The following is a 13,944-nucleotide window of genomic DNA, read 5'->3' on the forward strand; positions in this document are numbered from 1 at the left end:
AGTCTCCAGTGGAATGAGGCAGAGGGCGGTAGCCAAAGACAGTTCTATGAGGCCATATATCCCTTTGCTGAAGAACCGCTGAAAAAGATTTGCTGCTGTGCAGAACAACGTAGCAGGAGACACCACGTAGTCAATCTCACGGGTGATGCACCTCGGGCGGGTAGGAGAGCAGGCTTGCTTGGTTCTCAGAGGCGTTTTGACAAAAAAAAATCCAATGACTCAGTTTTGGGATTTAGCCATCTGGGCACCTTAGCACCACAACCAAGGGTCCTGGGCTGGTGGGGGTCCACTTGTGAGTTCAGGACTCACTCAGGCTGATTTCAGGTGCGGGTTCAATATAGTGGGAGCATTTTGAGTCCCTGTGATTCTGAATAGAAGTTAATTTAGCCCTTGGAATCACTCTGGTAGTCCCTGGGTTCAGGTGAAGATGCAGGCTCTGAGGCTCCAAGGCAGGTTCCAGACAGCAAAGTAGTCCTTGAGGTACAGTAGCAGTCTTGCAGAGGGCCCAACAGGTCACAGCAGCAGGCAATCCTCAGAGAGTCCTTCCACAGATCCAGTAGTGAACTGAAGAGTGGGGGCCCTTTTTCTGGAAAGTGCGAGAAGATTCTGGAAAGGTTCTTTGAAGCACATAGAAAGTCCTGAATTCCCTGCCATGGGTAGAGCTGGCTGCAGTGACAATGCGGGTCATCAGGACATGTTTGTGAAGGCAGAGCACAGGCTATTCAGTTGCAAATGAGGATGTGCTCAGCTCTGCCCCTTCCATCTTGCCAGCTAATAGCTCATTAAGGCACATCTCATCCTTCTACTGTATTACTGTATGGGAGGAATTCTTAAATTCTGTCATTTACATCCAGTTATGTGACCCAGGCCAGGCTAAGACTAACGGCAGAAAATTGGTAACTTTCTAAAAGTGACATTTAAAAAATTGTGATCACAAACCCGACTCTACCACTAAATAGGGCAGTTCACCATAATTCCAAAGGCACCAAAAATGAAATAACTATCTACTCCTGGCTGCAAATTACAGCTTATTAAATGGAATAAGGAATGTCCAATTTTATCCTATGGCAGGGGCAGGCCTCGCAGTAGAGGAAAATAAATGTAGGAGTTGTTTACTACCAGGCCACGTGAAATGTAAAAGTACATGTGAAACCTATCAATTACACAGCATCCTGCCTTATGGGCTACCTACGGCCTACATTAGGGATTATTATATATGATAAAAGTTGATTTTAAGGCTTGGCCATAGGGTTTTAACACCAAGTCGACAGTGCAGTTTAAAACTGCATTAAGGCTGCAGTGTTAGGCCTGGGACAACAGTCCTGCCGGCCCAGTGGTAGCATTTAGTTTACAGGCCCTGGGTATATAGTAAACCAATATAAAAGGGACTTATAAATAAATTAAATATGGCAATTGGCTATAAGCCAATTGAACTATGTTTAGGGGAGTGAGCACTGATTAGAAGAGGTAAAGTACACAGAGTCATAAGCCCAACCAAAACAAATTCACCAAAAAGTAGAGAGTAAAAAGCAAAACTTGGGGGTGACCCTTCAGGGTGGGCAAGGTTCAACTTGTGTGAAAATGTAGAAGGAAAGAAAAACAATAGAGAGCGCAGTGATGCTGAAAGAAGATGTGTTGAATACAAGAAAAAAAGAGTGGGGACCAAGACAGCTTAGTCTTAGTGTTAAATTACATTAATCTGGTTTAGGTGGTCAACTTGAACAAAATATTTTAAGGTAAATAGTCCAATTTTTCTTAAGGATATATTTTTGTGCAGGCATTTTATGACCGAATGACACAGATCTCAGTGAAATTAGTGGTAACTTATTTGGTTGTTAGTAATTGGGGAACCTACTGTATTCCAGATTTTTCAGGATGCCAAGTATTCCAATGCACTAAAAATCTTCAAAGTTACTTGTGTTACACCTACATTGTTATCAATGATTGACTAATACAGTCCCCCCCCCACAAGCAAACTCAGATTTCCTGACCTCTGAGATCCGAGCTCTGTCTTCCTGCACACCCCTTATGGCTGCTCTAAATTCCATTAATCAGTCTTAGCCCCCAACAGAGGTTCAGTGGTGAACATTAATCATCTTGCTCACAAACACCTAGAACTAAGGAACAAAAGACCAGATTTAGTAAAAATCCATTGTGAATTGACATATGTAAAAATAGGTTGGCTTGCTAAACTCCCATTTAGAGCGGATCATAATCGGACCTACCTCATGAATATTAACTGTGACTCACTGCGACTGGTGGCCAATGTAGCGATGGAGGGGTGTGCTGCTGAGGTCAGCAGACCACTACAATATCTGTGATTGCATTGCATTTCAATTAAATAAATCAGTTTTTATAATGCAGCTCATTTTCCTTAAAAGAAACAACACGTAATACGGCATGGCTGTGTCCTGATGTCAGGGCCCTTCCCCTCTCGGATCACCTCATCGACTGACGAGCTAAGTGATCATCTGACAGGGGGGGGGAATGTATGTGGTGAGTACGTTTGTGCGGTGCAGAAGTGGGAGTGAATGGGTCTGTGCAGAGGGGGGAGGGGACATGAGTGTAGGTATGCGCTGGAGGGGGAGGGGTGCGAGGGTAGTGAATGCGTGCATGTCAGCAGTGTTTCAGTATGTATGTCAGTGTGAATGGGTGTGTATGTCGCGTTTGGTGGATGAGTGGGGGTGCATGCGTGCAGGTATGTGGAAGTGTGTGCAAGTGTATTCTGGCAATAGGAATGCTTATCCCTGTCACCAGGATGCAAGAATGCCAGCTTTTTCTGGTGGTGCGACCGCCAGAAAATGCTGGCTGTTTTCTGCCTCGTAATACCGTTAGCGATATTACGGTGTCTGCCGTGCTGGAGGTGCTCACTGCCAGCCCGACAGACCCGGAAAAGCGCCAAACTGGCAAACACGTAATTTCGCGGTCTTCACCGCCGAGACCGCCACCGCGGCCCTGGCAGTCTTCGGCCCGCCAGGGTCGTAATGAGGGCCTATGACTCAGTATCGGTTTCCAAGCCCATTTTGTGACTCGGAATTGATTTAACAAATCACAAAATGGGTGAACTGAATACCAAAACCCTGTTTTGTTGTCATAAACACTAATTTCGTGAATTGCAGGGTTTACAACTGCAAATGGCTTAGTACATCTGTCCCAAAACTGAGCACCCAACTATGGACCTGAGTTTTTTTGGATGGTTAGGCCATTTGTTCAGTCTCACAATCCTCCATCGCCCTGGGGGAGGGTCCAGACCACTAAATGTATAAATTACCACAATGCTGGTAGTCATTTATAAACCATTAGCTGGAGCCTCCATAACAGTGGTCCCTGTCAATGCATATTGCTGTTTGGTGCATGGTTGCGTCAACATGATTAGTCTCCACCATAGCCAAACTGATGGTCTGGCTGAAATTAAATTGTCCAGACTGACCACTATGTTGGCAGGAGGGGAACTTCGTCGCCATCGCAACATTGTTAACTTCATGTGAACAAATAAATCCGGCCCTGTATTAGAAAACTGTTTCCTCACTACCTACAGGCCAACAGCATCAAGTTGATGAATTTCTGCCTACTGCTATCACACCCTCTCAGATATGAAAGATATAGGGATCAATCACTCCATCCCCAGGGCTGCTCTGGTGTAACTCATTACCTTTGGATCTGAGACAGGATAATAATCTAAAATTTAGAGGTCCTTAAAAACGCACCTCTTCACCCTAGCATTTACCTAATCCAGCATCCCCCATGCTGGCCATTTGGATGCATGCCTAAGACTGGCTCTGTCTTACTCACCAAGGCCATCAGGTCTCTTGCTACTCTCTTCCAGGAAGGTTTTGCCACTTTGTTGTGGACATACAGTATTTGTTGGTTGTTTCTCCGGGTACAGTCCAGCTCTTCTGTATGACCAATCTGCTCTCCACCACATGTTCTTGCCATGTACTGTATTGATCCAGACTTCCTGACAAGTATGCTTCAACTCAATGTGCTCTGTGAGCACCACTGTGTGGCAGGGCTGACTTTAGCACTGGCGGCACCTTTTGCGACAATCTCTTTTTGGCACCCCCCATTACTTCCTCCTCGGATTCTATCACTACCACCTCGCAGAAGTGCCCCTCATCTCTCCGTAGCCCCTCTCTCACATACATTTCATTTGTTTTAAAGCTGCTTCACTAATCCACTCAGCTATGCACATAGAAAAGAGATCTGCTCTTTGCGGCAACCAGATTAACCCTCTGTGCTACTTCATGAGAAGTTAAAACTGACACCAGACAAAACTCCGATCTTTCTCTCTAGGAGGTACATTAATAACAAGAGTTATCTTGACACTTATTGGTGGCCAAAAAAAGGATTCACAAGCAACTCAGTAGCAGGTGCTTTTAAATCTTAAATTATTGCTAAACACAGCACATCCCCTGAAGTCAGTGTCCCCCCCCCCTCCAGGTAAGCACCTGGGGCAGCTGCACCACCCTAAATCAGACTACACTTGGTGGTTTGTTCCACTTTATAAAAACGCTAACTTGTCATTTAAAGGAACAGCAAAATCCCAACACCAAAAGCTAGCACCCCAAAAGTACATGGGAGCTTTCATGAAGGCGCAGACCAAAAGATCCTTTATGAAATATCACATGGGTTGTTTGCCATCACTCCCTTCACTTACCACGATGGAAGCGCACCACCAGCACAGAGACCTGCTGACTATGAGGTAAACCGCCTGAAATTATAGTGCACCAAATTTCCATATGTGAGGTAAATTTGGAGGATCGGAAAGCTATATTAAGTATTAAGACTTGCACTTAGCAGCTGTAGGCAGGCAGTTGTAGCCTGCTTCAACAACTTTTCTGACAGTCAGCTAAATTTCAGACTGACTAAATACTTGACAAGACTGGAATGGAAAATTAATCACGTAACAGGCTTCACCACAACAGAGTTAAATTAGGCACTTTGATCTCTATTGGTCACTCACTTTAGAGGAGGTCTCGCCCAGACAAGCCAGCAGTTGGAAACAGCATTTATCTTGAACTAGACAACACGACCCCCCTGCTCGAGACCCCAATTGCACCATGACTTAATTGTTTATTGTTAACTTTGAAATAGACGTACTGGCATTCGTCGCACTTTTACAGATTATCTGAACTGGAACGGCACAGAGGGTGGCTCTGCCCCTCTATGTGCGAGCCTTTGCCCACACTGACTTTAGGCCGTGGGCAAGACTTGTTTAAGACCTGACCGCCTTCGCATAGCTTTGAACTTTAGAACAGATAAACACCAGGTCATTACGCAATTTAAGTTAATTGTCTTGCATAGCTTTGGGGTGGTCCCTTATGGTCTATCAGACAGCTGTGTGGAGCCTTAAATTGTGAAATTCCAGTGTCCAATTGTACAATTATCAGAATCTTTGCATTTCACTGTTTTACTTACAAAGCACTGCATTTTATGTTGTTTAATTAGCTGTGTCAGCACTTGGAATATCCTCTTACATTAATGTACTTGTTTTATTATTAACAGTGCAGCGGTTTTAATGAACTATGCACTTAAATAAAATAACCTTTCTTGATGTCAGTTGTCAAACGACATTTTCTCCATATGTTCTATCAAATTCTTTCAACTACAAATCTAAGGGCAAAATTCGGCTTTTAACATTTTACTAAGAATGGGATCTCATTTAAATTTCTTCCCAAATACCAAACTAACCACATTTACTGGTCATTCATTTATAACTATTCTCATCAAGAATGGTGGTTCTGAGATGTGTCTGCTGCGTTTTCCAATGTTTGATTTAGCCATGCAGCAACTCTGAAAGCACACACGATTCTGAGGAAGAAGGTTTGTTGTTGGTGTCAATAGCCTCAGTTTCTTCCTTAAATATATGAAGCATGCGGTAATTTGATCTTGATTGTATTTATTGAAATGTTATGTTATTTGCTGTTTGCCCGATGTATCACATTCATCTACAAAGGACTGGCGCGGAGATGGGGGCTATGATCCAATGAAATTTTAAATGATCGAAGTTTAGAGCAGCTACAGTGGCATCTGGAGATTAGGTGATTATCTAGTCTGCCTTTCATTTAGATCTGCATTTCACTTAATTTTACAGCATTTAGTTTAGTTTATTGTACCTCTAGATTATATTTGTTACTCATTCACATTGCTAAACAACTACCTTGGCAATGAAATCACTCGCAATTAGAGTACCCCTATTTGGTCTGTGCTCTATCTTTTTTCATCGATGTACTGGTCAGTGCTCAATTTGTATTTTTTTTTTAAATGGCAGGGCTCAAGATCTTTTTCAGAAGCCCAATACAGCTGGCACCATCCACTGCTTTGCCAGCGCTGCTGAAGCTAGTCACGCGACTACCTGCAAAATATCACACTCACACAAAAATCACAATTTGGTCTATTCCAAGTCACTCCAAGCTGTAAGAATAGCCTGGACGTGCTTTTGCTGCTAGTTTTTAGAGTCGAGTTTGCGAGTGCATATCCTAGCGCATGTGTCTCACTTGCAAGACTGTTGTGTTCAGTAAAGGGCTTGGAGTCCATCTGTCGCTTAACATTTGTTGGTTTGCATGGCACACTTCTTTACAGCCTTTTGATTCGTCAATGGAAGGCAAGCATAATTTCTGTTCCTCGCTGTTAAGCAGGGACCAAGCACTGATTGATTCAACTTGATTAGTGCCCGTCCGCTGCTTTCGACGTGATTGAGGAACTATTTTGTTCTTTTTTACTTCTAGTGCCCTGCAAATAGATGGCTTGTGACTGGTAAAAGTTCTATTTTTTTTTTATAGCTTTCTTTTTTTTTGCCAAGTAATAATTTCTCATTTTCCACTCATGTTTTCTTTTGTTTTTGCTCGTGGGCGCTGTTCTCAAAAGATGGTGATTATCTTGTTTGAAATATTGCATAGCACCATTGTTTCTTTACTATGTGTCATTTCTGAAATTTTGCTTTAACACATAATTGTGCAGTACAAGCCAATCCACCCTACTTGAATCTGCCCCACTACAATCCACTTCACTTCACCCACCCCAATCCAAAACAATCTATACCACTACAAAACAATCTGCCCCACTCCAATCTAAAATAATATGCCCCATCCCAATCTTAAACAATATGCCCCACTGCAATCCAAAACAATCTGCCTCATTGCAATCTGCTGCATTCAAATCCAAAACAATATGCCCCAATCCAATCTACCCACTGCAATCCAAAACAATCTGCTCCACTGCAATCCAAAACAATCTGCCCCACTCCATTCTGTTTCACTCCAATCTACCACACTTTAATCCAAAACAATCTGCCCCACTCATCTGCCCCCACTCTCATCCAAAACAATATGTCCCACTCAAATCTGCCCCACTCCAATCCAAAACACACCTCACTCCAATCCTATCCACTTCAACCCAATCCTCCCCCCTCTATCCCAGTTCACCCCACTCCAGTCCCACCTACCCTAATACATTCTGCCCCACTCCAATCTAAAACAATCTGTCCCAGTCCAATCCGTCCCACTCCAATCTGCACCATTCCAATCCAAAACAATCTGCACCACTCCAATCCAAAACAATCTGCCCCACTACAGTCTGCCCTACTTCAAACCAAAACAACCTGCCCCATTCCAATCCAAAACAACTTGCCCCACTCCAATCCATTTCAATCTGCCCCACTCCAATTTGCCCTATTTTAATTGAAAACAACACTCTACTTCAACCTGCCCCACTCCACCCTGCCCCATTCCAATCCACCTCACCCAAATTCACCCCACTGCAATACACCACAATCAACCCTACTCCAAACCAGTCCACCACACCACTGCCATTCACCCCAGTCCAATCTACCCTACTCCAGTCCAATCTACCCTACACCAATCCACCCCACCCCACCCCACTCCAGTCCAATCCACCCCACTCCAGTCCAGTCCAAATCACCCAACTCCAATGTAACCCACCCCAATCCAATCCACCCCACTTCAATCAAGTCCACTGCTACCGAAATCACCTCTCTCGAATACACCCACACCACCCCAGTCCATCCCACTCCAAAACAATCTACTTTTATCCATGTGCTCCTTTCCAATCCACCCCATTCCAAACCTCCTTAATCTACCTCAATTCAATCCAGTTCACCCCTTTCCAATCAATCCACCCGTGACCAAACCAATCCACTCCACTACAATCCACCCCAGTCAAATTCAATCCACCCCATTTCAGTCCAATCCACCATAATCAACTCCACTCCCATCCACCCCACCCCATCCCACTCCAATCCAACTAAGGCCAATCCAATCTACCCCACCGCACCCAATCCACCACACTCAATCCACTCCACCCCACTCTAATCCACCCCACTCAATCCCCCAAACCCATTCTGATCCACCCCATTCAAAACCTCCTTAATCTACCTCACTCAATCCAGTTCTCCCCTATCCAATCAATCCACCCCTGAGCAATCCAATCCACCCCTGACCACTGTAACCCACCCCACTCCAATCCAGTTGAATTCACTCTACCATCCACCCAATCCACCCCACCCAATCCAATCCACCCAAGCCCAATTAACCCCACCCAATCCACCCTAATCCAATCCACCACTCTCATCCAATCCACCGCACTCAATCCAATCGACCTCACTCAATCCAATCGACCTCACTCAATCCAATCGACCTCACTCAATCCAATCGACCTCACTCAATCACCCATCCCCATTCTGATCCACTTCTCAAGTCCGCCCCATTCCAGTCAAATTCACCCGCTTCAATTCATTCCACTTCACCTCAGTGCAATCCACCCCAGTCCAATCCCATCCAGTCTAATCCACGCCACCCCAATCCAACCCACCCCACTGTAATCCAAGACACCACTCCAGCCCACCCCCTCCCCAATCTACCCCACCTCATTTCAGATACTGAGGCTATTGTCACCAACAACAAACATTTTCCTTAGAATAATGTGAATACTATCAGAATTGTTGAATGGCTAAATTAAACATTGGAATTGAAGCTTTTGATTAAGTATTTTATGCGTGATTATATGAAAATCCATAAGGATATGCTAATGTCAAGAGATTCATTTTACTATACACTTTCATTCGAGAGAGAGAAGGAATGACATCTTAGGGTGTAGTAATTACGGTTTTGAAATTACAAGCAGTAGCTATGCTTTAATAACATTTTAGAGTGCATTTCGTATACTATGTTTTTATAGATTCACATCACTGCTACAGAGAGACATTTTAATGTTTATGTTCTGTATTCGTACTGTCCCTGGGAAGTGCCTGCACTTTGACCGCAAAGTACATCAGATATCACTACACTGCGGCAGTGCTGTCCTGGCCTCCTTTGGCCCTAAAATCGTTTTTTTATGACCCGCAGCTTGGCACAGCGCGTGCCATAAACATTTTAGTGGACCAGAAAAACAATTCGGAGCAAAGTGGAACAAGTACTAATAAAGTCAATAGGTCTCAATCCGAGAACTACTATCGTTGCCAATTTCTTTTACTCATGTTGACTATCAGCACCCGAAAAGCCATGGTAACAAGCATTTGAAATGTAATAGGTCTCGCATTTGCTTCAGTTAGAGCTATTGACGTTGTAAATTCATAACTGGACTTTTTTGCCACATAAAATGGTCAACACTGCCTCATAAATGGGTCTTTTCCTGCCACATAATTCCAGTGGCCGCGCATATAACTAACGCACTTTCATTTACCTTCTTCCTCTATCTGTAGCCAAAAATGAAAAGGTTGCCATTTAGCAATCCAATTGAAATCTGCCATGCCAGTTCCAGTAGAATAGCACTTTCACTACATCACCATCGAAGTTGCTGGCTGGCCAACACAATTCCCCCCAAAAAAGACACAAGACAGCCACGGAGGAGTAACGAGAGAAATACACAAGGGTCACCCAAACATACCAAGAGTGTTGAAACACTCACCTGCACCCAATAGGAGAAAAGGTTTAGAAACAATATTTAGGAAACAATCTTTATGTGAGATATTATGGTACATCATATTTTGAAATACGAGTGTGAGAAAGCAGTGAAGACAACAATGGGGAGCTGAATAGACTCGCTAAAGGATTAGGCTACCAAAATAGTTGAAAGATTAAAATCAGTGTCTTGAATATTAGACTTTATTTGGGGAGGAAGGTATGGTGTAGTGCTGGTTAGTGTCCTAGTGATAATGTTGAGTTCATTATGTGTCCTGGAGTGAAACTGCTATTATAGAATAGGGGAGGGTTGTTTTCTAGACTGTTGGCAAAGGACCCTGACAATGGTGCCTGTCAAACAGGTTTATGCCTAATAACGCTGTTTTTACTTACACATGCTTGTCACTGAAGAAACCAACTCACTGGGAAGCAGCGTTTTTAGTCCATGGGTTTCTTTTTAACAATCATTATTCTGAGGTGCGCTAGGTCAATTGGTTCAATGGAACCAAAACAAGAATACGTCCCCAGGAATGCACATATATCATTTAAGGCCAGAACTGAAAACTCTTTGGGCCAGTGACCACAAATCAGCAGTTAACCTCAGGAGAGCCCATCTCAGAAACTGATGCGCAGCAAGCTGACATGTTAAACCACGTGTTTCCTAATTTTGTAGCAATTATTTCATTCCAGAATACTCAATACAAATGACAGGTGCAAAATTCTACATTATTACAGAGACCATAATCCCATACTTTTCTATATGCAGTTCGACCACTTACTGACTGAATCCCTTCTGCCGTTTGAAATAGGATGACCATGGACAACTGCTGATAGTTTGACATGCAATATTTCATGTTCGAAAATCTTTGGAATTTCACTATATCACTAAAGGGGGTTATTATTCCCTGCATGGCACACTGCAACTCACACTACAATCAGACTTGATTTGAATAATCCATTCGTTATATTTTAATTTGACTATTTAAAATTGAGATGTGTAACCCCTGCATCATATAAAAGATTTGCCTCATTTTCACTTGCACTGCCTATCTGCTAGTGCCTCACACTTCAACTGCCGATTCCGTATTTATGTTTGTGATTGAGCAGATAATGCGTGCACACCTTATTTACAGAAAACTTCATATTCTCCAGAAGATGTTTTTTTAGGCAGTTCAAGCGATGTACATGAAAGCACTTATCCAGCACATCAAAGGCAGGAGTTATATTCAAGAGAAGAAGCTCCTATTCGAACTCCACCCCATATCTTGCCCCCAGGAGGAAGCAGAGACACCCATGGGCGGAACTGGAAAAGGAGGGACATTGGCCATGGCCAGTTTGTGTGAGGAAATAAAGGCGGAACTGGAAACTTGGGATAAAGGTTGCCCAGTGCTGACGGGTGCAGGGTCTGCCTGCACGCACTAGCCCTCCCAGTTTGGTGGGAAAGAAAACAGACGGCATGCTGAGGGCTGGCAGCAGAACATGAGCTATGACACAAGCTAGGCCGAGTGGCTCTCGGCTGTGACTACACAGAAGCTGTTATGGTTCTTAATCCAGTTTGCATGAGACGGATTAAGCTACAAGTCCCCCAGGTGAACGTGATACTCACCTTCCTGCTGGCCTTTGGAGGGTGAACAGACTACCTGGCCTTAGGCCCAGGCTGCTCCTAGGACACCCTGACACTTAAAGAACCAGCTGCCACCTTTGCGATGGAACCCGGCACCCACGCACAGAAAGCAGGAGGAGGGGTGAATGACACATGCAGCTCAGTTCCCGCCCATTCACAGAGGTATTGGGCGGTTGGGGGCTAGGGTGGCTGCTTTCCACAGCTGTCACATAGGTAACCAAGCAACAGCAAAGGAAAAGAGGCGGCCTTGTCATGACCTTAATGAGGACATTGCGCATGACATGCAGCCGCCAATCTTAAATTGGGGCAATACACTTTAAATATTGTAACAGTAGCGATTTTCCCTACGCATCTGCAGCACGTAAGGAAATCAATGTAAACATACTTCTGGTCACAATTGTCTTTGCTCGGCAGTAGAAATAGGCACTCTCATAAAACAGCCTCTAACATTTGACCTCGGTCTTTGAAGGCACAGCATATGTAATCAGAGAAGTACATGATTCACATCCCTGTTTACAGAAACAGACTCGAACCACAGAAAACATCCAGCGCTCTGGTCAAATGCTCTTAGCCTAAGAAAAAAGTAGTCCCTAGGCACATGCTACAGTGGCACAAGTGGAAGAGTACAAGTACTGGGACCACTCAACTCCACTGTATGCAACTCTCTCCACACCACTCCATGCCATTTTAGTCCACTTCACTCTACGACACACTACGCCACTTCACTCTACGACACACTACGCCACTTCACTTCACTCTACGACAGTCTACGCCACTTCACTTCACTCTACGACACACTACGCCACTTCACTTCACTCTACGACAGTCTACGCCACTTCACTTCACTCTACGACAGTCTACGCCACTTCACTCTACGACAGTCTACGCCACTTCACTCTACGACAGTCTACGCCACTTCACGACAGTCTACGCCACTTCACGACAGTCTACGCCACTTCACGACAGTCTACGCCACTTCACTTCACTCTACGACACTCTACGCCACTTCACTCTACGCCACGACACTCTACGCCACGACACTCTACGCCATGACACTCTACGCCACGACACTCTACGCCACGACACTCTACGCCACGACACTCTACGCCACGACACTCTGAGACACTACGCCAATCGACTCTACAGCACTCTACTCTGACATTCATTCCACGCCCCTTCACTCTACACCACTCCATTGTAAAACACTCACTCCACACCTGGCGACACTCCTCTCCATGGAAATCATCTCTATGCCACTATCTTTTAGCCATGCTGAATAGCAAACAGCAAACAGTTTGGCAAAGCCAACAGCCCTTGCATAGTTGAGACCTGTTGGTTTTGCCAGTGTTTGTGTCTCGTTGTTCTTCACCCTCAGCAAATAGAATATTGACATGTATTTAAAGGAGGGGTACATGGCCAACCCTGAAATATCTTTGAAATTAAAGGGTGCATAACATCACTTTGGCTACCCTAGGCAATTTAGTGAACTGATGCCCATGATCAGTATCCTAAACTCATATAGGTAATATTTATTTTCGGTGATGGTACAGCTTCTGCTCCCCCGCAACCCAAACTCTGCCTACACAGTTCTTGTATTCATATAGCGTGTAACTCGCAGGCAATACATGCTTCAAAATGCGCAGTTTACCACTAATGGCCTGTATTTTTGAAAACGCAATATCACTACCCCAGTTTGTTTTAAAATGCACCATTTCATTTTGAGTTTCTGAGAAAGATCTTGTGAGAGAAACAGCAGTGCTCACAGTGACTGTTCTTCTTCAAACCTCTACTAACGTGCAGATATGGCGCTAGTGGGCTAAGTATGAGTATTGATGGTTGGAGTGAGAGATGTGTAATGGTGCACAAAGTTCTTGTATCCTTTTTAACAAGTTAGCCATTAGCCTGAAAGATAAAATTCGAAATATTCATCTTAAGTGGTTCCTTATGTGGCATCAACCAACTAGACACAGCTTTTAATCAAACGTTTACCAAATTCAATACTGAGAAGAAACACATGTACAACATGTTGACAAAGAAGAAATTGAGAGCTGTCTCTACATGGACAGTGGGGAACCTATTTATACAGACATATGTACAAAATACATAAATACATTGTAGTTTCTTGTTATTAGCCAGAACTGATGGTAAATGGCACAGATCAGCAACACGAGGAAAGCAGAGATTGAGGGACCAGAAGTCACTGCAATGAGCATTCTCAGCAAGCATTTGCCAGTCTGGCAGAACAATTAGCCTGCAAACACCATTCTGTTGATTGATCCAGAAGCAATGAATCTTCTGGAATAGGATCATCAATTTAAACAAACGATATCACAGCCACATTAATTATTATATTTTCAATAAATAATAGCTTCTTCTAGTAGCCTGCATCTGTGAACTTGCACA

General features: G+C 43.9%; 1 protein-coding gene across 2 annotated transcripts in view; it reads right to left on the minus strand.

Annotated features, from left to right (window-relative positions):
• The window catches only part of MYZAP (myocardial zonula adherens protein), a 584,270-nt gene that overhangs the window by 297,108 nt on the left and 273,218 nt on the right, over nt 1-13,944 (minus strand). The window lies entirely within an intron of this gene.

This window comes from Pleurodeles waltl, chromosome 3_1, assembly GCF_031143425.1.
Source record: "Pleurodeles waltl isolate 20211129_DDA chromosome 3_1, aPleWal1.hap1.20221129, whole genome shotgun sequence".
In the NCBI taxonomy this organism is placed as follows: domain Eukaryota; kingdom Metazoa; phylum Chordata; class Amphibia; order Caudata; family Salamandridae; genus Pleurodeles; species Pleurodeles waltl.